General features: G+C 45.2%; 1 protein-coding gene across 5 annotated transcripts in view; it reads right to left on the bottom strand.

Moving 5' to 3' along the window:
* The window catches only part of SUSD4 (sushi domain containing 4), a 133,064-nt gene that overhangs the window by 67,008 nt on the left and 38,209 nt on the right, over positions 1–27,847 (bottom strand). The gene's annotated exons all lie outside the window — the stretch shown is intronic.

Genomic DNA, 27,847 nt, shown 5'->3' with positions numbered 1-27,847 from the left:
AGTGAAGTAAGTCAGAAAGAAAAACACCAATACAGTATACTAATGCATATATATGGAATTTAGAAAGATGGTAATGATAACCCTGTATGCGAGACAGCAAAAGAGACACAGATGTATAGAAGAGTCTTTTGGACTCTGTGGGAGAGGGAGAGGGTGGGATGATTTGGGAGAATGGCATTGAAACATGTATAATAACATATATGAAACAAATCGCCAGTCCAGGTTCAATGCAGGATACAGGACGCTTGGGGCTGGTGCACTGGGACGACCCAGAGGGATGGTACAGGGAGGGACGTTGGAGGGGGGTTCAGGATGGGGAACACGTGTATACCCATGGTGGATTCATGTTGATGTATGGCAAAACAAATACAATATTGTAAAGTAATTAACCTCCAATTAAAATAAATAAATTTATATTAAAAATAAAAATAATAAAATTTAAAAAATCCATAAAATGAACACATGTATTAATAGTCAGTCTTATTCCAGAAACTGTGTGAGCTGGTGTTGTATTTGTAACAAGTTATCAGCAATGAAAAGAAGAGGAAGAGAGAAGCAGTATTAAAGAAATCATATTAAGCAAAACCTAACTAGCAAATAAATCAATTCTCTAACATCAATATTTTAAAACACAATGCTTCTGCCTATAGGTGACCTGATAACATAAAACTACCTAATGTACCAGAAGTTTCCAGGCACTGGCAGCCAACTGCACATTTGGACTGGTCCATTCTCTGCCCATCAGCCCATCAGAGGCTCCTGACATCCCTTCAAGGTGTAGCTACCCTGCAGATGAACATCAATGGATGTTCCTTCTGACCTGAAACTCTAGAGAGTTTCTATGTATTCTAGAGGTCTGTCCTGTGCCAAGGTCCAGCTCAAACATTCAGAGGATCCTCCCCAGTGACAGACAGTTTAGGGACTGCCAAACATGCTCCAGGAAATGCTAGGGGGCCTGAGTAACCCAGCCCCCAAGGCTGCCAGAACGCCTCAACTCTCATGGAGCTGGAGGAAAAGGAAAGCTTATCTCAAATGAACCCACCTTGAGAAGAGAAATTAGTGTGGGTTACAGAAAAACAAGAGGAACTCCCAGAGTCAGAAAGTATTAGAAACAGCAATTTAACAATTTCACATTGTTAGGATTATAATTAAAATCAATGGGAAAATGTAATTTGCTTTATAAAGATTCATTTATAACCCATATCCCCATAAGATCACTAGTGTTTCTTTACCTTCTCTCTTCCAGTCTAAATAATCTCCATGTCTAGCAAATTTTCAGCTTTTTGTTTTTAAAAAAGAAGAAGGGAGAGGGTGCTTAAAAAAATAGAGATGGGGAAGAGCAAATTATAATCTGTGTTTACATTCATTTAGTCAACAAATAGTGCTGGGTGCCGAGAGAAAAGAGCAGACGGCGCTCACTCAGCAGATGACGTGAACTGGGACTTCCTGCAGAGCCAGCTGACATCAAGGACCTTGAGTTTTTGATCTACAAGCCATGGCCTTATATTAGGTCAGGAAATCAATTTTAAGGGTCATAACCAACACTTTTTAGAAATGAAAGCGAAAGGAAAGGTCAGAGTACATCCTCCATGGTAAGGGTGAGTACTGTTTTGTGTAGTTTTATTAGATCTGTTTGTGCACACATGCTGGTCTGCAATGTAAAATATATTTCTTTCAGTGGTTCACAGTCAAAAAGATTTGAAAAACACTGCTTGAAATATACTCCACCTTACTATTCTATCTGAAAACAGAAATTTACTACAAATATTATAGTAGATGCTTAAGAGCTCAGGTTCTGCAGTGAGCTTGGGTGCTTTGAATCCTAACACTAACATTTTCCAGGTGTGTAACCTTGGGAAGGTTACTTAACCTCTGTGTCTTAGGCTGCATGCATGCTCAGTTGCTTAGGCGTATCTGACTCTTCGCAACCCTGTGAATTGGAGCCCGCCAATCCTCTGTTCATGGGATTTTCCAGGCAAGAATACTGGAGTGGATTGCCATTTCCTCCTCCAGGGGATCTTCCCAACCCAGGGATTCAACCCGAGTCTCCTGAGTCTCCTGCGTTGGCAGGCAGATTCTTTACCACTGAGCCACCTGGGCTTCCTGCCTTAGGTTGTGTTACATATAAAATGGGTATTATAACAATACTGCCTACTTCTAGGGCTGTTGTGAAATTCAAATGAGATGTAAGTACATGTAAAGCAATGGTTAGCACATGGTAAGTACACAATAAATATAGGTAAACTGTTAAGTCATTACATTCAACCAGCTCCTTAAAGAACAAAACCCTATAGCTTCATAAGGAGCAATCTTCTAATTTCTTAGAACTGAGAAGTGAAGTTGCTCAGTCGTGTGCGACTCCTTGCGATGCCCTGGACTGCAGCCTACCAGGCTCCTCCGTCCATGGAATTTTCCAGGCAAGAGTACTGGAGTGGGTTGCCATTTCCTTCTCCAGGGGATCTTCCCAACCCGGGGATCAAACCCAGGTCTCCTGCACTGCAGGCAGACACTTTACCCTCTGAGCCATGGATGCCCCCTAATTTCTTAGAGTGACCTTCATTTCCAAGCTTACCTTTTTTCCTAACTTGCTGTAGAATTAAGTGTCTTTGAAAATCACTGCAAGACATAGGAGCAGGAACAAATATATCTAGAGTCCTTCTCTTTGCCAACTGGATAAGTCATAAAACTGTCAATGGTAACACACAAACCTCCAGAGAATTGAACTCGGGTTTCTTTAAATTAAGAGCCAAGCTTGGAGGTGAAATCTAAGGGCCAGCAGGCTTCCACACACTGACAGCTCTAGCTTTCGTTCTAAAGACAGCAGTCCAGCCCATCCCTAATGGAAACCTCCCCCAGGCTCTCTTTGGGGTAAGCAATCAAGCTCCAAATCACCCCCTGATTCGGGCACAATGATATGAACATTCCCTGGTACCAATGAGTCAAACCAAAACCCAACAGAAAATACCAAGGATTCTAAGATTTATGGAGAAAGAGCTCAGGGCCAAAGAACAGGTTTAAGAGACGTTTTTCAATAAGAAACAACATAAAGAATTCAACAAAGGAACTCAAAGGTTTCTAAATTAATTTGGTTTGTGAATTTAGTGTTATGTCATTTCATAATTCAGTGCATTATAACTTCGCATGTTTAAGAGGTATCTGGGGAGAAAAAAAGGGAAGCTGATTACTGTTACCATTTATTAGGCTAAACAGATTTCTCATTACAAAAATAGTATCCCCTGGGAAATACAGCAAAGAAACACCAGACAGCAAGACCAGGCTAGTTACTATAGTAATATTGCTGCCATACCAATAGCAAGACACAGTATTTATTATAGCAAATTTATACTAACAAGATACCACTTAAACCTAGATTTCTGAAGACCCAACAATGAGTTGGGAGATACAAGACTTAGCTAGGTGGATTGAAAACTCAGTATTTTGGATTGCATTACTCAGAAGCTATACTGAATACTGCATACACAGTTATAAACATAATAGCAACTTGGATATTTGGATGGTAATCAAGTTAGGTAACATTTCCCAAGAAATGGTGAGAATGTTTTAATGTTTCAAGAAATATCCAGAATGAATAGAAGTCGGCTATGTCTGAGCAAGTAAATGTAGCAAAAATAAGTCTTAATAGCATAATTTCGACTTGATTAAAATGGATAAAGACTACAGATGTGGCAGTCACAGTGCTCCCCATTTGATGCCAGAACTGATATTTTCCCTCTCTTGATTTAATTCGCTTTGATTACCCAATTATTCCTAAATCCTTTCACTCAGTTTCAGCTCCAATAAAACTGATAACAATGCTAACTCATAATGTGGTTTCACTCTCATCTCATGATACTGCTCCATAAAAGCATGCCCAGCAATGTAATAAAATTATTCCAGATTGTGATATTATAACAGGAAAAAACAGAATAACCCTTTATCTATTTGAAAATAAAGCAGGCACAGAAAACCATTCATCAGAAAAATCTGAGGATTTCTTCCATCAGTTGGGAAGAAGAATGCAACACGGTAGTATGGAAATGTCACAGGGGATACAAACTTAAACTTTAGGATGATCTGTTGACTAAACATTTGAATAAGGTATAGATACATGTGAAAACTAATAAGTTAAAAATGTGGCTCTTTTGAAAAGCAAATCCTTATTATTGAGTATAATGAGCTGACCTTTCTAGCCAGCTCTGTGATTCCGGATAGGTAATGCAATCTTCCTGAGTTTTAACATTTTATCATAAATGAGGCAATTGAATGATTTACCTCTTCCACTCCCAAATTCCATTTCTAGTGACTTTTTGATAAAAATTGGTGCGGTCTCCCAAAGCACAAGCACTCAGACTGAAGAGGTCCATAAGACGATTCATTGTTGTATTGAAAAAAAAATCCTAGAACACACTTTCAAAACACCTGTGGTTATTTGTTGATTTTTAAAAATCAAATTTCCTTCACATTAAAAGATGCTCAACATCACTAATTACCAGAGAAATGTAAATCAGAACTGTACTGAGGTATCATCTCACATAAGTCAGAAGGACCATCATTAACAAGTCTACAAATAAATGTTAGACAGGGTACAGAAAAAACAAAATCTTCCTACACTGTTGGTGGGAATATAAATTGGTACAGCTACGGTGAAAAATAGCATGGAGCTTCCTTAAAAAAAAAATCTAAAAATAGAGCTACCGTATGATCTAGCAATCCCATTCCTGGGTACATATCCTGAGAAAACTGTAATTCAAAAAGATACATGCACCCCAATCTTCACAGCAGCACTATTTACAACAGCCAACACACGGAAGTAACCTAAATGTCCATTGACCGATGAACAGATAAAGATGGGGTTTGTACACACACACACACACACACATGCACACACACACAAACACACTCGAATACTACTCAGCCATAAAAAAAGAATGAAACAATGCCATTTGCAGCAACATGAATGGATCTAGACATTATCACAGTAAGTGAAGCAAATCAAAGACAAATATCATATGATATCACTTATATGTGGAATCTAAAATATGATACAAATGGACTTATTTACAAACAGAAACAAACTCACAGATTTAGAAAACAGACTAAAGATTACCAAAGGAGAAAGGGAAGGGGAGGGATGAGTCAGGAGTTTGAGATTAGCAGATACAAACTACTATATAAAACAGATAAACAAGGTCATACTGTAAGTACAGGGAACTATGTTCAATATCTTGTAATAACCTACAATGGAAAAGAATCGAAATAAATATATATATATATATATATGTATGACTGAATCACTTTACTGTAGACCAGAAATGAACACAACATTGTAAACCAACTATACTGCAATTTAAAAACTTTGTTGAAATAAAGAGGTAATTAAAAATCAAATTATCTTTCTTTTCTGTAATCAACAGCTTTAGAGGAATACGAAAACTGTTTTCCACATGGAGAGAACTTTACAATTTACACAGTGTTTTACATACACAAATCTCATTTCACCCACACACCAACCCCCTGAGATCAAGATAACAGTTTGATTGCATTTGCTTTCACAGCCACCATGTAAAAATCCAACTGTTGGTACTAACTTCTTTAAGAGTACTAACCATCTTTTTCACTGACAATGAGGGAGGGAGGGAGTGAAAGTTACTCAGTTGTGTCCAACTCTTTGAGACCCCATGGACTACACAATCCATGGAATTCTCCAACCCAGGGGATCTTCCCAACCCAGGGATCAAACCCAGGTCTCCCGAGTTGCAGGAGGATTCCTTACCAGCAGAGCCACAAGGGAAGCCCTGATAACTCACCTGGTAAAGAATCCGCTTGCAATGCGGGAGACCAGGGTTCAGCTCCTTGGTCCGAAAGATCCCCTGGAGAAGGGAATGGCAACCCACTCCAGTATTCTCGCCTGGAGCATCCCATGGACAGAGGAGCCTGGTGGGCTATAGTCCATGGGGTCGCAAAGAGTCGGACACGACTGAGCGACTACCACCAAACCGTCTTTCCGAAAACACTGCATATTCCCTCCCCTCAGTGTTTCAATCACCAACTAGAATCCAGATCATCTTCAAGGTTTCTAATCTTCATTTATATTCTCAAATGCCACTGGGGCTTTTTCAGCATGTGGGGATAGGGAGGGAGAGCAAGATACAAAGTGAAATAGAAGATGGAAAAGAAGCTGCTGGCTGAGTGAGGACAGGATCGTGCAAGAACACTGTCTTCGTTTACCACCAAGATGATCTTCAGTCCTATTAACAGGCAAACTTCAGGACATGCAAGTAACAAAGAGCTCTGTTGGTGGGTTTTTATTTCTTTCTGCATTTTTAAGATGATTGTGTGCCTGCTAAGTCCTTCAGTTGTGTCTGACTCATTGTGACCCTATGGACTGTAGCCCTCCAGGCTCCTCTGTCGATTGGGTTCTTTAGGCAAGAATACTGAAGTGGGGTGCCATACCCTCATCCAGGGGATCTTCCCAATCCAGGGATCGAATCCATGTCTCTTATGTCTCCTGCACTGGCAGCTGGATTCTTTACCACTAGCACCACCTGAGAAATGATTAGTTCAAGGAAAATCTTGCTTCCATCACCCATATAAAATTACCATAGAACACGTGCCCAGATGTTCCAGGAACCACCATTTCTGTTCTGTCCCCCTTGGATTCAGCTATCTTTGGTCAAAGCCACACTCCTCCTTGCTGGAATTTGTGCCTGCAAATTTTAAATCTGAATGTGTTGGGATCATGTATTTAAATAGCAATGGGTTTGGGGGGGCATTTTAATTTTTTATTGGAGTATAATTTCTTTACAATGTTGTGTTAATTTCTGCTGTACAATGAAGTAAATCAGCTTTATGTACACATCCCCTTCCTCTTAGACCTTCTACCCACCCCCATCCCACCCCCTAGGTCATCACAGAGCACCAAGCTGAGCTCCTTGTGCTATACAGTAGCTTCTCGCTAGCTATCTGTTTTATACATGGTAGTGTATATATGTCAATCCCAGTCTCTCAATTTGTCCCACCCTCCCCTTCCCCTGTGTCCACGGGTCCATTCTTTATGTCTGCGTCTCTGTTTCTGCCCTAGAAAACGTTCATCTGCAATAGCAAGGTATTTAAAATTAAAAGTTTTATCACTGATCTCCCTTATAAGGTTATTTAAGTCAATAGGATCTTTATAAGATTATCTTGAAGACGAACGAAACATTGAAAGAAAGAGTTGCTCAGCCGTGTCCAAGTCTTTTTGATTCTATGAACTGGAATAGAATGGGACGCTCCAGGCAAGAATACTGGAGCAGGTTGCCATTTCCTTCTCCAGGGGATCTCCCCCACCCCCGGATCAAACCCCAGTCTCCTGCATGGCTGCTGCTGCTGCTAAGTCACTTCAGTCGTGTCCAAATCTGTGCGACCCCATAGACTGGATTCTTTACCAGCTGAGCTACCAGGGAAGCCTCATCTTTATGCAGGCATATATAAGCTGGAGCTTGTCAGCAATACAGAAATTAGAGAATGTTATTGCTGGGAGGAATCTTTGAAGTCACCTAAATAGTTTCCCCTCTCATTTTCTAGCTGAGAAACGTGTGACCAAGAAGTTTAAATGACTGTTCAGACATACACGGTGAATCTCTTAAGCACGGGATTAGAAGACAGAGGCCAGATTCCTGATGCAGGCTTCTTCCTATTTGGAGGGCAGAAAGCTAACCTCCGAGAGGAGTTACACTAGTCTGCCCCCTGCTGGAATGGGAATCTAAACGTGCTGGCACCTTTACCTCAGACCACCACCAAAATTTACCTCCAGGAAAACGTATAAGAATCAGATTGTGAAATCTAAAGGATTTCCTCTTATCTAGGATAACTGTGCAAATTCATTTGACTAGACTTGTAGAGTATGTGGTTCTTCTCTGACTATAAAAATTGGGGGAACATTGCTCTTTTGATGCATAAAGAGAGCTTTTTTTTCTCTCCCTCTTTTAGAACCACCTCAGAGCACAGCAGGCTAAGACATTACCAAAACCTCCCTGCAACAGGCCAAAAGGGCTTCGAAGGTGAAACTAGAAAGAAAGAGGTAACCCAGTACACATGTATCCCCAAGTATCTCATGAGTAGATCAGCCTCCTTCTTCCAAAGAGCAGCGAAGTATCCCATTTATACCTTGTACTGTGATGTCTACCTACTCATGATTTTTTTTTTTTTTTTGTGGCAGAAGCAAACTTAGGCTGGATAAAGCAGGACAGGGCCACGGTCAGGGAGACAGAGGTTCTGAAGGGCTTCTCTGGGGATAGGAGGGGATGCCAGCTGCACAGGTGGGACTCCAGGGCCAACAGCATGGGCACTTGGGGTCTTGCTCAGCTTTGAGGGGTGCTGTGGGGGCAGTCTGAGCCCTCCTGGAGAAGCAGAACTGGAAACCTGAGCTGGAGGTACCCAGGCAGCTGAAGAAGGGGTGGTAACACAGCAGCACCTATGTGTTTTCCTGGCGTAGCACCACAGAAGCCCAGGATTCTTGTGGGATCCAATGAATGTGGTCATGGAGGAGACTCCCACACCCACCACGAGATACACACACACACACACACAACACTGAATTTCTCATCAGCCGGGAAATTAGGAGCTCAAAGCAAATGACATTTGCTTTAGACAAACAGGAATGTGCCACTTCTTCCCTCTTGTCTCCACACGAAGCCTTGCTCCTGGTACATGAGTTTGCTGAGAACACAGATGAGTCACCCTAGTGGCAGTTATCCTAGAATGCACAAAGCTTGGATGAAGGTCATCCCCAGGGATAAGATGTATTCCGCCAAAGGACTGGTCTTTTGGGATAACCCTCTGACATGTCTTTGACTGGCAGAGTTTCCTGACCTTATTCTATCATTCACAAAGCACAGGTAATCTGGACTCCTCGCATGACCTATGTTTTATAAAGAATCACATCAGTGTCCCCAGCATCTCATGGGTGAGTTGTAACATCCGGTGTGCACATGAACTCCAGCACCAGGGCGTGCCTGGGATGACAAGGTGGCCTCCCCTGTGGCCCATTGATGGCAAGTTAAAGGTGGACCTTCAACTTGAACAGGCTTCACACTTTATCTTTTACTGTGGCCTGTGGTCCTGAAGGGTATCCCTCTCCTTAGGCTAAACAGGCACTGGCACAGTGCCTTTGACCAAGCAGAGAGGCAGTGAATCTGAATGGTGCCCTGGTGTCAGAGCCTACTTCTGCTGAGATGCTTAATGGCACAATGTTTTTATGAGCACAGCTGTGGTGCTATGGCCTTGGGCTGCAGCAAGATCATGCTCTCCTGGACCTCCCTGTTGGCCAGGTGGTTAAGACACTGCACTTCCAATGCAGGGGATGAGGGTTCAATCACTGATCAGGGAACTAAGATCCCACATGCTGTGTGGCATGGCCAAAAGATAAAAGATAAATACATAAATAAAATTAAAAACAAAAAGAATGTGCACTCCCTCTATTATTCGTCTACTGGGGACCCTTGCATAAAATTTCATAGCACTCCAGTTTGCAAACACATTGGTCACACAGCATTTTCTCAGGATCACCTATATATTTGGCACCTGGACCAAAATAATTGTTAGTATGTGTTCATATGATAAAACTCTCTGAATCCATTAAAATTATATTCTGAAGACTTCCTGATCATTAAATGTTAATGATTATGGGACAAGTCCCCACATGTATATGTACATACATGCTCAGTCACTCAGTCATGTCTGACTCAGTGTGACCCTATGGACTGTAGCTCACCAGGCTCCTCTGTCCATGGAATTCTCCACACAGGAATACTGGAGTAGCTTGCCATGCCCTCCCCCAGGAGGTCGTCTCGAGTCAGGGATTGAACCTGCATCTCATATCTCTCCTGCATTAGCAGGCAGGTTCTTTACCACTAGCAACAACTGGGAAGCCCTCTCCATATGTATGAGTGAGTGAGTGAAGTTGCTCAGTAGTGTCTGACTCTTTGCAACCCCATGGACTGTAGCCCCCCAGGCTCCTCCGTCCATGGGATTCTTCAGGCAAGAATACTGGAGTGGGTTGCCATTGAATAGCTACCTCAAAATACAAAACACACAAAAAAGTGTATACTGCATGAATAATTTTTGAATATACAAAAAGGGTGCATATGCACAGAAAAAAAATGAAAAGAAATATTCCAAAATATTAACTGTGTTACTTGGGACTGATGGGTGACTTTTCTATTCTTCTCTATACATTTCTGTATTTTCCAAAATCTCTGTATTGAATATTTGTAATCAAGAAACAGACATTAAAAAAAAAACAACTTTAAAAAAAATGAACCCTAATGGCAAGGGTGTGTTAAATTCAAGGTGGATGAGAGCTGACCCATGTGGCTCTTGTCAGACACACACAGTCTCCAAGATTCAAAAGAAGACAAACAAGTGAGGTTCTTCTAGAGGAATGTGGTATCAAGGACAAGCTCTGCTTTGGTGGGTATTACATTTCAGAGGCGCCTGCAAATAATACAGCGTCCCTTTAGCGGTTTACCTAAATCATCTCCCTGCCCAAGCAGAGGCATTAGCTCTGATCACCCAAGACTCTGAAGGTCTGTGGTGAACGTCTAAGGCCCGTTGACATCTAGAATGGTGCTGGCATGGTTTATAGCTCTGCTCCCTGAAAGGGGTGCCTGCATTCTGAAAATAAATGGTGCTCACCCTGGGCCAGCACCACGAGACTAGGAGAGAAGCAAAACAGACGGATGCCTCGGATAAAACAACCAACTGGTTGGGATTGATAATGAATTGCTACATCCTATCTGAAAGTACTTAATTTCCAAAACACTGTATTATAAATATGCTGTCAATGGAGTTCGTGGGGGTTGTGAAGAAAGGAGGTGAATCAGAAACAGTTTGATGAAATACCACTGGTTCCCCAAACAAATATCCTTCCTTCTGATCTTAGCCTATACACTTGTGCATGCTCAGTCGCTAGGCTGTGTCTGACTCTTTGCGACCCTATGGACTACAGCCCACCAGACTCCTCTGTCCGTGGGATTTCTCAGGCAAGAATACTGGAGTGTGTTGCCATTTCCTTCTCCAGGGAATCTTCCTGAACCAGGGATGGAGCCCTCGTCTCCTGCATTGGCAGGTGGATTCTATACCACTGAGCTGCAGGGGAAGCCCGTAGCCTATCTGGAGAATAAAGGAAAAAGCCGCCAGTGATGTAAGGCATTCTCCAGGCAGCCTTGGGCTACTGAACAGTAGCTTTGCCTCATTAAAAAAAAAAAAAAATTACTAAAAATATTACCAAAGGGCATTGAAAAATTGGCCCTTTTAATCTGCAGATTTCTACCCTAATTCATGGTTTAAAATGCATGTTACAGCCTTATAGTATGATGTAGGTAGAGGGTATTTGTGAGCAGTCGAATAGAGGCATGAAAGTATTAGTCGTGTCCGACTCTTTTCGACCCCATGGACTGTAGCCTGCCAGGCTCCTCTTGTCCATGGGATTTTCCAGGCAAGAATGCTAGACTGGGTTGCCATTTTCTTCTCCAGAGGATCTTCCCAACCCAGGGATCGAACCTGCATCACCAGCATTGCAGGCGGTCTCTTTACCGTCTGAGCTACCTGGAACTTTCTGAATAGAAGGATAAATTCATTTAACATGAATGCAAAGAAGAAATGCAGATAGATACTTGTTTATGTAGCAAAAGATTTGGGGTTTTGTTATTATTTATTTTTCTTGCAAAGTTTATAAAATCCTGTCTTCTATAACATACAGGCAAATAAGTCTTCCTTTCTCAAGTATCAACATGCAGCCTATATTATCATTATATGCCCCCAAAACCCAAACAAATTAGAATCTGCACTTAAGTAAAGCTGAAGCTTGTTCAGTATCTCTGATGCTTCTTATGGCTGGAAGAACTGAAGAGAACTCTGTGTTCCAGGATTCAGCTGTTCGCTAATTTTCTCTAAGTGCAATTGAGTTTTTAATTTCATCTCTTTGCTATGATTTCAGCAAGCAGCCACAGGTAGCGCCTCTACCTATAACATATTACTAACTAGCAGCTAACAGGGGTGACCACGAATCATGCGTTTCAAATGGTGCATGAGAGGTGGTGCTCAAAATCTTTGACACTAGCCGATCTGGAAAAAAAAAAATCTGATTCTGGTTGCATTTAAGGATTGTTGGATTCCTGCAGGCCCAGACACTCCTACCTTGAGCAACCATGCACAGGAGATTGTCATAATTTCAAAGTTGGATAGGAGGAAAATGAACCAGCTGCTATGTAATTTTTTATGGTGCCTACGATTTGTCTCATTAGCTGGCAAATAGGATAGGCTGGGAACTAAAGCAGCTCCAGCGTCAACTCTGCACCAGAGGAAAAAGTGATCCACAGTCACTCGCTCCCTCTGGTGGGAGGGAGGGGCGGTAAATCACAGCGGCTAGGCTGGCTCCATCACCGTAGTAACCCATGACCTTTAGCAAATTACATTAGATTCCAGAGCTTTGTTCCCTTATCTAAAAAAGAGGGTTTTGGAATGACTGTTCCCTAGTGGCTCAGATGGTAAAGAATCTGCCTGCAGTGCAGGAGACTCAAGTTCAATCCCTGGGTCAGGAAGATCCCCTGGAGTAGGAAATGGCAACCCACTCCAGTATTCTTGCCTGGAAAATTCCATGGACAGAGGAGCCTGTGGGTTACAGTCCATGGGGTCTCAAAGAGGTAGACACAACTGAACGACTAACACTTTCTTTTTTGTCCATCTCTCAGAACTGTGGGGCACCTGGAGACGTAAGGTGTTTTTAGTGCTTTGCAAATTCTGGAAGGCTATTCAAATACAGTTGGGAAATGACCTGACTCATAAACAGAGGACCAAGGATGGCAGATTTGACTGGAATCAGAGGTGCAGCACAGAGGCTGGGTTCCCTTCTTCAAGAGGCTCAAGGAAAATACCTATATGCTTCCCTGTCTCTACTCATGGTTGTTACGCCTTGGCCAGCGAGCCAGCAGGAGAAAGGGGGGATGAAATTCAGTAGGATTCCTAGGTCACTTTCACCTTAGAAACAGAGTCATGCTACCTGGGTACAAGTCGTGGTAGCCCGGTATAGGAGTCTGTAGACCATGCAGACCAAGTGGCGTTGTGGAGCTGGGCAGGAAGCCAAGAGTAAACAGAGCCCTGCTGTATAATAAAGAGTCTGGCAGGCCTTTGTCCCTGTTCCTAGGAGGTACCCTCTAAAGCCTTGGAATTTCCCGAGTGATAAGTTTTTTTACTATTCATAGTGAGCCTCGGATAAATTATGCTAATGAGATGACTCAGAATGGAGGCAGACCATGCCAGGAAGACCAACTATATGATTGGAGGGTTGGAGCTTTGGGTCAGGTGATATCAGCTCAATCTCTGACCTCTGGGGAGGAGTAGAGTGTTGAAGATGGGAGCTCAGCCATGTGGCCAATGATTCAATCACTCATGCCTATGGTAATGAAAGCCCAGAACAGACACTGGACACCAGAGCTCAGGGGAGCATCCCTGGCTAGAGACCTACATTGACACAGCGGGACAGTGATGTGTCCTGAGGGCAAGGGTGCTTTGTCACAGGGACCGTCTCACGTTATGTGTCCGTTTTTTAACTGGTCTTCTTTGATTCCTTTATAATACAACTATGATTGTAAGTACAGCACTTTGTTGAGTTCTGTTGAGTCTAATGAACTGCCAAACCTGATAGGGATACTGGAAACCCCCAAATTTTCAGCCAGTGGGTCAGAAGGCGGGTGACCTGGAAGCCCCAGAATTTGTGGCTCGTGTCTGACATGGCGTCAGTCCTGTGGGAACCACATCCTTAACTCACAGGGCCTCTTAGTCTGGTAGTTGGTGTTGCAATTGCACTACTGATCCTCAGGGCCCCAGGGGGCGGGAAGGCAGTGGGAAATGGGATCAGTGATCTCGATCGGGATTTCTATCAGGAAATCTGGGGCTGAATTCTCAATTTATCTTCACTTAGCTTTGTGACCTTATGCATATTATTGTTGTTGTTCAGTTGCTAAATCATGTCCAACTCTTTGTGACCCCATGGACTGCAGCATGTCAGGCTTCCCTGTCCATCGCCATCTCCCATAGTTTGCTCAAACTCATGTCCACTGAGTCAATGATGCCATCCAACCATCTCATCCTCTGTCGTCTTCTCCTCCTGCCTTCGATCTTTCCCAGCATCAGAGTCTTTTCCAATGAGTCAGTTCTTGGCACCAGGTGGTCAAAATATTGGCACGTCAGCCTCAGCATCAGTCCTTCCAATGAATATTCAGGGTTGATTTCCTTTAGGATTGACTGCTTTGATCTCCTTGGAGCCAAGGGACTCTCAAGAGTCTTCTCCAACACCACAATTTGAAAGCATCAATTCTTTGGCACTCAGCCTTCTTTACAGTCCACTCTCACTTCCATGGGCTTCCCTCTGAGCTCAGTTGGTAAAGACTCTGCCTGCAACACAGGAGACCTGGGTTCAATTCTTGGGTCGGGAAGATCGCCTGGAGAAGGAAATGGCAACCCACTCCAGAATTCTTGCCTGGAGAATCCCCATGGATAGAGGTGCCTAATGGGCTATAGTCCATGGGGTTGCAAAGATTCGGACACAACTGAGCAACTAAGCAAACAACGGACTTTTGTCAGCAAAGTGATGTCTCTGCTTTTTAACAGGCTGCCTAGGTTTGCCACAGCTTTCCTTCCAAGGAGCAAGTGTCTTTTAATTTAATGGCTACAGTCATGGTCTTCAGTGATTTTGGAGCCCAAGAAAATAAAATCTGTCACTGTTTCCACTTATGCAGATCACTACACCTGTTAATTTCCTCCAAATGTAACCTCCTGACCTGTAAAATGAGGGAAATAATACCTGCCGCATGGAGTTATGAGAACTAAATGAAATGTCACTCCAAGTTCTGAATATTTTGGGAGTGAAGGTCTAATCTGAGCAGAGTGGTGGGGGAGAGCCCAGAGTTTGGTAGAGTGACACCACTCAAGTCCTGAGCCTCGCGGTCGGGAGCTGGGGTCATGATGCTACCGTGGCCTACAGGTGGGGTGAGGGGAGGGCGGAAAATGAGTGACACAAATGGGTTTCGAGAGTAGGAAGATGATCCAGAAATGATCTGAAAACCTCTTTCTCTGAGCAGAGCATCTAACACGTGATTCCCCACTGAGAATGCTCTCCTCCTAGAACAGGGATTTTCCAGGTTCAGCCTAGAAGGAAAGAAAAGAGGCTGAGGGGCTGAGGGAGTGGGACTCTGGGGCCACCATTTATTTCTTTGCTAGTGGTAAAGAATCTGCCTGCCAGTGCAGGAGACATAAGAGACATGGGTTTGATCCCTGGGTGAGGAAGATCCCCTGAAGCAGGGCATGGCAACTCCACAGCACTCCACTATTCTTGCCTGGAGAATCCTACGGACAGAGGAGCCTGGCGGGCTACAGTCCATAGAGTTGCAGAGTCAGACATGACTGAAGCAACTTAGCATGCATGCGTATTCCTTTTCCTCCCAGAAGGACATTATTTATTTATTTTTCAGAAACCTCAAATCCCTGCTTCTCATGAGGCCAGGAAGCCCATCTGTTCCAGGTCTGCTTGGCTATGGCCTTGACTGCGCTGGAGCGGAAGCTCTCTCTAACTTGCCTTCTGAATACGGGATTAGTGTGCCCAGCAGGCTCTGCCCCCTCAAAGGGCTGACTTAACAATTTCCCCATGAGACACCTTCTGACTCCACCGCCGGGTCAGGCGCGTGCACCCAAAACACACGCTGAAAATCGCAAGCCACCATGGGGAGCACCAGACGGTCTGGTTTCACTGGCAGGAGGAACAAAGCGGTGCTTTCTACAGCGCTGACATCTTTTCTAAGGGAAGGTTTCTTCTTGCTGAATTTTAATCCGCAATTCTTTATGTTTTTCAATAAAGTCTAAAGCTCCCTACTGATATTACCAACCAGCAAAGAAAACAAAGGTATAAATATGCTCAGAAGCACCTCTTTCCTTTCATAGGGAGAAGTGTTGGGGGTGGGCTGGACAGTGGGGAAGGCCAGAGCTTGAAGTCAATTAGAAATGGGTTTGAATCCAGCCCTGCCTCTGGTCAGCCAAGTGGTCCTGGCTGGACAGGTTGCATTTTGTTCTGTGACTCCCATTTTCTCATCAGCAAAACCAAATTAACATGGGCTGAGTTGTGGTGAGGATTCAATGAACCACCATGTGAGTGAAAGCATGATGCCCTCAATAAGCTTCTGTCTGCCCTCTTTCATCTGGAAGAGGTTTTTTTTTTTTTTTCTTTAATGGTTTCTTTGAGGAATTTGATAATTTGTCCTTAAAAATGTAGGCACAAGTAGGAAAAGTTGCTTTCATCTCCTTTGTGCCCGTGCCACTTCAAGAAATTGTGTGTCTCTAGCAATGCAGTGCCCGGCATAGTCTCTGCCGTGCTCTGATTTTAATGTCATCATCACGGGGATGATGCGGAGGGTGGGTGCGAATGGGAACTCTGGTCTCGAGATTAAGGATGGAAGAAAGGAGACAGGGCCCCAACACCCACGTGTGGTACCACAGAGCTGAATGGTCTCAGCACCAGGAACAAGACCAGGAGGAGGCTGGAGCCTCCTTGGGCCGGGGCTGTGGTTCCATCCACACAAGCAGGGCCCAGGGTGGCCCATCTCTCTGCTTCCTGGGGTGCCATACAGAGATCCCCATGGACAGTGGGTTTGCCTGCTGACATCTACATTTCTTTTGGGGGGAATGGAGCAACGGGGCAGAGTCCTTAAAAACGGAAGTGGCTGAATCTAATCTTCAGCACCCAGCCACTCCCCCTGCTGCTGCTGCTGCTGCTGCTAAGTTGCTTCAGTCGTGTCCGACTCTGTGCGATCCCATAGACGGCAGACCATCAGGCTCCCCTGTCCCTGGGATTCTCCAGGCAAGAACACTGCAGTGGGTTGCCGTTTCCTTCTCTAATGCATGAAAGTGAAAAGTGAAAGTGAAGTTGCTCAGTCGTGTCCAACTCTTCGAGACCCCATGGACTGCAGCCTTCCAGGCTCCTCCATCCATGGGATTTTCCAGGCAAGAGTACTGGAGTGGGGTGCCATCGCCTCTCCGAGACACACCCCTAGGGAGAGGCAAATAGCTGGTTTGGTCTGAGGGTCTCGGGGCACAGGTGCCCTCACCCCAGGCCACACTATCAAAAGCCCTCTTCCCCACAGCCCCCAAGAGTGAGGACAAGGTTTGTCGCTGCAGACGTCTCTTTCCTCCCTCAACAGTCCTGGGCTCAGGAACTGCTGTCCTGGGACAGGTCTCGCTTCCATAGGACTGTGCCCCCTGTCACTGAATCCAGCCCCTCCCACTCACAAACCTGCCCTGAATCTCCTTGAAACCATTTAGTCAGTGCTCCGGCTTTTGTTGGGGGTGGCATTTCCTTCAGGTTTTTCCGGAGTTGGCTTCCTCCAAGTCTGCAAGGCTCCCGCCTCACTGTAAGAGTTTCTCAGGCCACATGGTTTATGATGCTATGGGTTTCCACCTGGGCGGCTCTCCCAATTCCTCCTCCCAGACCCAAGTCTTGGTCCTCACAGATGCGGCTGCATCGGCAGCCCCACCCCCTGTGATCAGGCCACTGCTCAGGTCCACTGGACCCGCCTCGCCTCAGACAGAAGTGCTCACAGTACAGGGCCGTGAGACTGGAGGCAGGGCCCTCGTGCTGTGGTGACACCAGAGCAACGTCGTTAAGACGCTGGCTGACGTGAGCCGACCCAGGAAGGAGCACAGGGCCTGCTCCAGGCTACGGTTCCAGCCCTGAGTGTTCCTTCCTGCTCTTCTGCAACACTTCGGGAGGCAGCACACATGCAGAGAAGAACACAGATACCGGCATCTGAGAACCTGCCCTCAACCCAGAATCAGCCCATCTCCAGCTGTGTAACCTGGGACAAGCCAATCAACCTCTCCAGGCCTCAGTTTCCTCATCTGTGAAATGGGGACAGTGAAGTCCTCACCTCCCAGGGCTACTGTGTGCATGCTAAGACAGCTCAGTCGTGTCCAACTCTTTGCGATCCTATGGGCTGTAACCCACCAGGCTCCTCTATCCATGGAATTCTTCAGGCAAGAATACTGGAGTGGGTTGCTGTGCCCTCCTCCAGGGGATCTTCCTGACCAGAGATCAAACCCGCGTCTCTTACGTCTCCTGCATTGGCAAGTGGGTTCTTTACCACTAGCGCCACCTGGGAAGCCCCCTACTAGGAGGTTTAAAGGAAATCTGATATCTAAAGTACTCAGAGCTCTGCCTGGGGCCTGGAAAGCAATTGATACATGCTGCTCATTGTTACCATCATTACTGAGTAGCCTTCACCTCTTCTGGGAAGACGTTTGTTTCTTCCTCTGTATCTCCCCAATGTCATGTTCATATCACCAGCCCAGCACTTATTGTGTTGCTATAATTATTGAGTCACGTGTTTTTTGACCCAACTAGATCACATATTTATTCCTCTGGCAACCTGGTGAAGGCCAGGAACCCCTTCTCAATGCAATGTTTTGAGAACACATAAAATAAAATGTACAGGATTTTAAAGGAAACTGATCGTACTGAAATACAGTTATCAAAACATTTCTCAAGAACAGATATGTGATAAGGTAATCTATGTGCTTCCTTTAACACATCAAATAACAAGATTTACTTCTGGGTCTCATAATTACCCTTATTTTGAAGGAGTGATGAACATAAATGGTATTTTGAGATATTTGCCACAACTATAAGTCGTAGGAAATATCTGTCATTTCCACTGGCGATAAATCACAAGGACGACTGGTATCATTCTGGTCAATCTCCTGCCTTTATAAGTACACTTCAGTTAGAGATTAGTGAAAATCAGAAGGTGATTTTTTTTTCTAATCTAAACTCACAGACCCCTTGAAATCTATTGAGAACCTTTATCCAGACTATGAGTTTCTAAGAGTTCATTGTTCTATTTATCTTGGTCATCTCAACCTCAAGTACAGAGCTTGATACACAGGAAGGACTTAACACATTGTTTTTTAAATTAATAAACTTAGCACACTGTGCCAAGTGCTACAAACAGATGCTGAGGCTCTTGCCCTCTAGAAGGTAAGATCTGTATGCAAATAACTGTGACACAATAAAAAAGCTGGAAAAAGCCATAAAGTAAGTAATTAGAAGGGTAGGGGGCCTCAAGTATGTGTGTGCACATGTGTGTGTCTCTGTGTGTGTGTAAGGTGAGGCGTGAAGGACTGGATGGTAGTCCTTGCATTTATCAAATTATTTTGAAATTATAAATTATCAGTCTATCTCCTTAGCTAAAGTGAGCTTTTCATGGACACAAAGCATGCTTTATTTATATCTGTGCAATAGGAATAACATATTGAAAATATTAAATGGACATATTTTTCATTCCCTTATAATCATGTTCCCTGAGGCCTTCACACTATTACAGCTAAGTCTTTTCCTCACAGGAGGGGAGCAGAGCAGCAAGGAAGGCCAGGGAGGGAAGGAGGCAGGCATGGAGAGAAAGGCAGCCCCCTGCCACCTTCAGGGGTGGGTGGGGGTCAGAGGAGGAGAGTAGGGAGGGGTAAGGGCAGCACCAGTCTTGCTCCTCCTCCCCTTGGGGCTGACCTCTCAACATCAAGGGGGAGGGGAGAAGGGTAGGAGGGGGAAATGGAGGACGGAGAGAGGTTAAGGGAAGAGAATAAAAGCTGAGGGCACTTATCTCCAGCATCCTTTCAAGATGCTGGGTAAGGACCACCTTGCAGATGCCTTGGCATCAACAGATGACAACCAGAGCAGAAAGGAAACGCAGCGGTGTGTGCAGGGATCTGATAGGCAGGGGCCAGGAGAGCAGCCACAAGGGTCCCTGGGCTTCCAGGTAACATGAAGGGACCTAGGGTAGACATGGAAAGTAGCTGAAAATTGAGAGGCAGCAGGTGTACCCTGAAGCTGCCATGGGGAGAAGAGAGAAGGCTCCATACCTAAGCTGCAAGGTGGACCACCAAGTCGGGCAAAGGATGGAGAGCGAGGCGAGATTCAGTAAGTAGACCCATCAAAGCAGGTGGAAGGCTGAGGGACCTCAGCTCCAGAGTCATATCAGTTGTGACCTCCAGCCCTGGATGCCAGCAGGATGCCCGGAGCCCAGGGTGAGGACTCAGAGGACAAGAGCTCAAAGCCAGCCTGCCCCTTCTCAGAACCATGAACACATTTCAGATCCCCTGCACCCAGAGGTCACGTCAGCCCTTGAGGGGGCCAGGACTGAGCCCAGACTCTATACCAAAGAGTGATGAGGCGGTGAGGGGCACTTGCGGGAGAACCGTCGATGTGGTTTACTGCAACTGCGTCTGTTCCTCTCAGCGGCAGGACTTTTATTTGGAAACACACATACTTGGCCCGCCCCACCCCAAGATCAGTGCACTGCGCTGCAGTCTGGGGTTCTTTCTTGTGTGTCTCTGTGACACCCACTGCCACAGCGTAGATGATATGGGCCTAGGACACCTGGTCTTCGTTTTGTGTGTGCGTGCTAAGTCCTTCAGTCATGTCTGACTCTTTGCGACCTGTGCACTGTAGCCTGCCTGGCTCCTCTGTCCATGGGATTCTCCAGCAAGAATATCAGTGTGGGTTGTCATGCCCTCCTCAAGGGGATCTTCCTAATCCAGGGATCAAACCCACATTACGTCTTCTGTATTGGCAGGCAGGTTCTACCACTAGCACCACCTGGGAAGCCTTGCTTCCCTGACTTTAATTTTGCCAAGGGAGAAAAAGCAACCAAGGCATCGGGAACTCTGGATGCCGCGCGGAGGTCATCCCCAACCAGGACTGGAATTAAAGCCCACTCTCGTTGGCTTAGCATCAGTGCCCTGCTCCCCTGTCTTCCTCAGAAAGGCGAGAGAACCCCTCCCCTATGCTGAGATCTTTATTAAAAAAAAAAAAAATCAACACACATATGAAAAACGAAAAGAATTTCCAACTAATACTATCATTTGATTGAATTTAGCCATAAGAAAAAATTCAGAAAACACATGACTTCAACAGAAATATGTTTAGTCACGTCCGGCTCTTTTTTGACCCCATGGACTGTAGCTCCTCTGTTCATGGGATTTCGTGGGCAAGAACACTGGAGTGGGTTGCCACTTTCTTCTCCAGGGGATCTTCCTGATCCAGGGATTGAACCCACGGTTTCTGCATTGGCAGGCATATTCCTTACCACTGAGCCAAATTGAGAGTGGCAGGGGAGATTAATTTTGGAAGGCATGATAGTTCTACAGAATTTGAAGGAGAGCTTATTCATAATTTATACCAAGCTTTAACAATGTGCACAGTTTCCTGTAAACCATGTCTAACTCATCCTATGAGTTCACCCATTCAACAGAGAGAATAAGAGAAAGGGGCTTTTCTATTACATGGTTAAAACTGTGACCCCACCATGCTTGGGGCCATGAGGTTGCTGAGCTCCTGGGGAATGGCTCCCAGACTCTGCTTCCTCCCTGGTTTCTCTAACTCGATAAGGGGCACAGGGCGCTGCTCACCCACAGGGAGCCTTTGTGTACTTAGAAAAAGGGAGACGTGAAAATCCCAGGCCAGAGCCCAGCCAGGATGAGTAAAGCTGCGGCCACCTGTACAACCCCGTCACCAGGAGTTGGTACCAGCCTCTGCTGCTCAATAAGATATTGCTTTTACATACAAAGTCTCCATGGTCAAACCCTGTAATCATTTAGAAAGCACCAGTTTGCTGAAAATCTATTTTCTTGAGGGGTAGTTTCTTGTTTGGCTCTGGTCCACAGGGAAGTGTGCAGGAGAGAAACGAGAGTTCTCAACAGTGCCCTCCAATCCTCCAATCTCTTTATCCACAAAGGCCTTCGCTTCCCCAAATTATACTGTTCTCAATCAGTACGTGAGCAAGAATGACTGTGGGTTGTCTATTCTGAAATAATTTCTCATCTTCTTCCCCAAAACTTGAAAACACCTTTGCCTGAAATTGCCCTGCTTTTCCTGTGTGTTCACACTCCAAATCCTTTTTGCCAAGATGGTAACTTGCCCTCCTTTCACCTTCCCCAGCACTTCATCTACACATTCCTTTATTGCCTTCTCTATTTTACAGTCACGTGTGTTCTGTGATCATCTCTTGCTCTAAGCTTCTGGGAGGCACACATTCCTGATTCAGTTTTACATCTCTCAAGTTCTTACTGTTCGTCTTTCACATGAGCTGAGCTCAGTAAAAGTTGATTTAGTGAACGGACCAAGAGGGGATGGATGGATGGGTGGACAGATGGATAGATGGGTGGGTGGATAGATGGGTAGATGGTGGATGGGTGCACGTTGGATGGACAGACGGACAAATGGGTGGATGGACAGATGGAAGGAGAGAAGAGAGAGGAGAGACTCTTCTTTTGGGTATACTACTACAACTTACTCTCTTTTTGTATTTCTTTGGAAAAGCAACTCACATTCATCCTCATTATCACACTCATTTGATTCCTAGGCACGTTCTCAGTTGGGGAGGTCTTGCAATTTCTCTGCTGCCACCACTAAATTAAAAGCACACTGGCATGCAGTAGCAAGGGAAAGCCATAAAAGGTCCAGAACTTGAAGGGCTAGATTTCTGACTAAACCACAACCCACATATCACTGTTCTCACTTCATATTTAAGAAATAACAGTTTTCTGTTTGGAAAATTCCCCAGGCCTCCCTTCTCTCACCTGCTTAATATGCCTTCCCAGTTCTCCTGAAATATCTTTATTCTTTCCTAAGACTCTCATTGCCTATTTCCATCAAATTTTAAGTCGTAAGGAAGCAGAGTCAGAAAACAACAAAGGAGAAAATAAAGTCCACACTAAGAAAAATAAAATAGGTTAGCTGACAGCCAAAGGAATATCTGCCAATAGCAACACCATTTGTCTTAGTTACTGCTTTTAACTTTCTCTCTCTCCTGGCATTAATAGAAATAAAACTGCGTGTCTCCAGCCTCATGCAGCTAATGTACAGTTAGCACTCCAGGCAACAGGAGCCACAAAGTTCAAGTACAGTGGAGACAAATTCAAGTAAACAGATTGTAGACACAATTGATTGCAGCATTTAGTCTCAGGGTGCTAGCCACTATAGCTGGTGGGCTTCATGTAAAAAAAAACAAACAAACAGGCGAGTCCTATGGGAAAACAGTCCCATGTAGCCAGCTAGGGGCACCTCATCACAGAAGTACTCAACCACTGGACATAAAAGATGTAAGGATGGCAGGGAGGGAGGGGAATAGAGGGAGTAGTGCTTCCAAATGGTGATTTGCGATCTTTGTTCCGATAAAAATGCCTGAATCCACAAGCTAGTTCTGCTGAGCCTCCCTTCCCCAATCGTCAGGTCCCTGCTGGAGGAGTGCCACCCATGTGGCTGTCCTGCTGCGGGGCAGGAACAGGTCCACCAAGCCTGCTAATGGATCCACTCAATGGTCACCCCTTCAGTTCCTCTGCCTGCACTTCAACAACATCAGAGTCATACTATTTTCTCTGATGGCATCAGCAATTATAACTGCAGAGTGGTGGCCACTGCCAATAATCAAGAGTAATCATGACAATGGCTTCGACTTGGCCCTTTAGACTTCCAATTCCAGCATCCAAGAAAGACCTGCTCCTTAGCCCGGAACCTCCACCCTGAACCACTGAGCCCTATACGCAAGCTTTACCTGAGCATTTATTCTTCTAGTTCCAAGCCAGCTGGGAAATCTTGTGTGCCAACAAAGCACTGCCATTTCCAGCAAAAACACAGTTGAACCCATGTCCCCACGTGGTCCAAGTTGAGCATCACTGAAAGGGCCTCAGAAAAACCAATGTGAGCCTGGCTTGGAAGCGACAGTCGGCCCACACTGCCTCCTGGAAAGTCCTTGAGTTATTTCCAAGGCTTCTGAAATGAACTGTGTGAAGCACAACTGATGTTCTTGGGGCCTAAGACTTTTCAACACCGACCTTGCTGACTCACTCGCGTACTGTGAAAGGTCTCAATTTACAGACCTTTTTGTGCCTTTTTCAGCCAGGCCGGAAAGACTCTGTCCAAGCCATCTGCTCCCGCAGGCAGGAGCCAGTGCCCCAGCCTGGTGCTGATGATGCAGAGATGCCGAGGAGGATGCCCGCTTTCCTCGTCCTTGCCAAGAAACCAGCCCAAACCAGCTGAAGGGCAATGATGAAACATCCACATTGTATTGAAAACCAGAGTAAAAGCAGGCGCTTCCCTGGTGGTCCAATGGTTAAGAATCCGCCGGCCAATGCAGAAGACATGAGTTCGATCCCTGGTCCGGAAAGATCCCACGTGCTGCGGGGCAACTAAGCCCACACGCCACAACTACTGAGCCTGTGCTCTAGAGCCCGGGAGCCACAACTACTGAAGCCCATGCACCTAGAGCCTGTGCCCTGCAACAAGAGAAGCCACTGCAATGAGAAGCCCGAGGACTACAACAAAGAGTAGTCCCCGCTCAGCACAACTGAAGAAGAGCTGGCATGCAGCCACAAAGACCCAGTGCAACCAAAAATAAATAAATGCATATTTTTTAAAAAGAGTAAAAGTAACAAGAAGACAGCTACCAGTGGATAAGGCAGCCAGTGAGTCCATCACAAACCCTAAAGGGACACTTGGCAATTCCAGTTTCCTGTCCTTCCACCATCCTGACCTCCCACCTACACTCAGCTTCATAAAATCCCAGCGTGGCGGTTCTAGATTGCTACTTGGAAGCCCCTCAGAGAGGGCTGAGTCACAGGGACAGAGGACCTGCGTGGCACCAGTACAAGCTCCCCTCTTCTCCAGCTGCCAAGTTCCAGTCCTCAAACGCCAATCAGGAGATGCTCTGGGTGGTCCTAAAATACCTAACATGCAGTTCATAAAATATTTGGAGGGTACCATTAGGAAGCATGGCTAGGCTCCCTCAAAGCAACTTGTTTTAGACCTGACCATATACGCACACACCTACAGAAAATATTATAGTATGTGTACAAGTGGCATATCTGTATTCCGACAAGGTACTTGAATTCCAACAAGCATCAGAGGGATTAAATTACTTCGGTGAGCTCTCTTGCAAAAATTGGATATTTACTGCTGCTGGTATCTATAACAATTTTCAGGCACTCTGCATTACCTCACATCAGCCTTCCTAGTTCATTGCACCAAGATACATAAAGTTTCTTAGGATCTGCCCATTTCGACTAGAGGTCGTTCGTTATTTTTAAGGCTGTAATTTGGAGTCAAGACTTTCAAATACACATCCTGGGCATTGAAACATGGCCCGACCATGCCAAGTGAGTTATTCTGCAATTCTCAGTGATCGGAAGTAACTTCAGGAAGATGAGAACCTCCACAGACAAGCCTCTCCTTCTTCAACCACAGGGAAATAGAACCAGGGGTTAAAACTTCTTCCCACAGCTTGGTGGTTTGAAGCTGGATCTGTCCCTGTCTTGCCCCTGTCCTTCATAGCTCCTTCTGGCTAACAGGGTACTGGGGAGACTGGGAAAATTTTTCATAGTGCCTCTCTTGGCCATCTTCTGCAATGCACCCAATCCAATGACTGCCCCCAGCACTCTGGGTGGACACTGTCCCAACAGTCCACCTTGCCCAGATCACTATCCCAGGACAATCAGACACCTTCTCCTTCCTAAGAGGCAGCAGTTAAACCTTAGACTCCACTGGTGCTTCAACCCAGACTCTCCCAGGGCAATGACTAAACCTCTCTCTGCTTAAGTGTCCCCAGCTGTACACCAGGGACATCAGTACCTCCTAGAGCCAGTGGGCGGATTCAGTGAGATGAGACACATTAGCCAGTTAGAACGGTGTCTGGTACTATTACACACTCAATTAAAAAAATTATTCTGAAACAAATTAAAATGAAATTAGGGCTTCTTGCTGATCTTGGCACATTTAACACGTGGATAATTTTTCTCCTTCCGAACACACCACAGAAATGAAAATAAAGGATTGGAAAACGTCGTAAACCCCCAACAACATAGAGAACAAGAGAAGCAACAATGCAAAAAATGTCTTTAATTTCTTAAGAAAATGGAAAGTGGATAGATAAGATAGCAGAGCTGTGATGAGTACAATAAGGGGCACTCTTTCTGAGCCATGAAACTCCAGAAAGGCCAGGCAATTGGAAGCATCAGGTTCTGCAGAAAGGGGGGCTGAAATGTATTAAGGAGCAGTGAGACCCAGGTCCCTTCTCCTGGCTGGGGCCTCCAGGAGACCACCCATCACCCATCACAGCAGGAGAGGAGAGGTTCATTCTGTGGCAGACCCAGACTTGGAGACTCAGGGACACCAGGCACAGCACACGACACAAAACAGGGGCTTCAGTGAAAGTATAAATCTACGGACTTCCCTGATGGTCCAGTGGTAAGAATCCACCTTCCAATGCAAGAGATGCGGGTTCAATCACTGGTCAGAGAACTACATGCCACACGCCAAGCAGGAACTAAACCTGTGCACTGAAACTAGAAAAGCCCATGCACCACATCGAAGACCCAGCGCAGCCACGAGAAAAGTGTAAATCTAGACCAAACACCCCTCCTCACTGCCCTTTCACCCTAAGAAAGGTGGCATGGAAAGGTGGCACTCAGATGAATCTCCTCATCCCTACCCCAGGTGAGAAATCAGAGGATTCTCCTCTGGGGAAATGAACATCCACAGAGAAAAGACTTATGGATGCTACAGATGTGGACAGTCAGGAACCACCTCCCCTCATCCTCAATGAAATGGCTAAAATTCCAGCCCAGTTTTCAATGATGCCTAGGAATTGACAAGCCCCATCTATGCACATGGGGCTTCCCAAGTGGCTCAATGGTAAAGAACCTGCCTGCCAGTGCAGGAGACATGGGTGTGATCCCTGGGTCAGAAAGATCCCCTAGAGAAGGAAATGGTAACCCACTCCAGTATTCTTACCCGAGAAATCCCAAGGACAGAGGAGCCCGGCAGGTTACAATGCATGGGGTTGCAAAAGAGTGAGCAACTAAATAACAACAACAACAACCTGTGCACACAGAGCCCCCCTACGTGTCTAGACCTTAATCGCGAGTGGTCAAGGAAGTCTCCAATTTAAAAGGCGATGCACAAAGAAATAGGAAGTAATGCAGAAAAACGATCAGGGGGTAATCCCAAGAAATGAGAAGACACAGATTTAGAAAACAGGAAATCCAACACTGGAGAGCAGACAAACCACAAGACAGCTGGGCAGCAGACCTGGGGAACTGGCTGTCCAGACTGGGATGGTAGCAGGAGGGTTCCATGAAGGATGTCTCCAGTTGGGGGGAAAATGGGATTGATAGCTTACTGATTGCGTTTAACCATACAGAAAGTAGTATTATGAAGGATTTCGAGTTCTTTTGGAGATTTAGGGAAGAATTCATTATAGAGACAGAAATACTTTAAAACAAAACACCAACAAAATGATGGTTAACTCATGGGAAAACAAAAAGTTACTGGGAAAAAAAAAAAAGGAAATGTTATCTTAGTATAATTTTGGACTTAGTAGTGAAAAATACTTACCAAGACAATAGAATGTAAACCATGACTAGATTTAAACAAAAATTAGGAGACAACTGTCTTGAGAGAAGAAAGAATGGGAACTGGGGAAGGAAACTTCCTATATGAAGTCAATATGTGTGTGTGCTCAGTCACTCAGTTGTGTCCCGCTCTTTGTGATTCCATGGACTGTAGCCCACTGGGCTCCTGTGTCCATGGAATTTTCCAGGCAAGAATACTGGAGTGGGTTGCCATTTCCTTCTCCAGGGGATCTTCCCAACCCAGGGTTCAAACCCACATGTCCTACATTGGCAGGTGGATTCTTTACCACTGAGCCACCTGAGAAACCCATATGAAGTCGATAGTTAATAGTCTACGAATTTTAATATGTAAGTTTTATAAATC

This window comes from Bubalus bubalis, chromosome 5 (genome assembly GCF_019923935.1).
Source record: "Bubalus bubalis isolate 160015118507 breed Murrah chromosome 5, NDDB_SH_1, whole genome shotgun sequence".
Taxonomy (NCBI): Eukaryota; Metazoa; Chordata; class Mammalia; order Artiodactyla; family Bovidae; genus Bubalus; species Bubalus bubalis.
The sequence above is the reverse complement of the archived record's forward strand: the minus strand, read 5'-3'. Positions and strand labels throughout refer to the sequence as shown.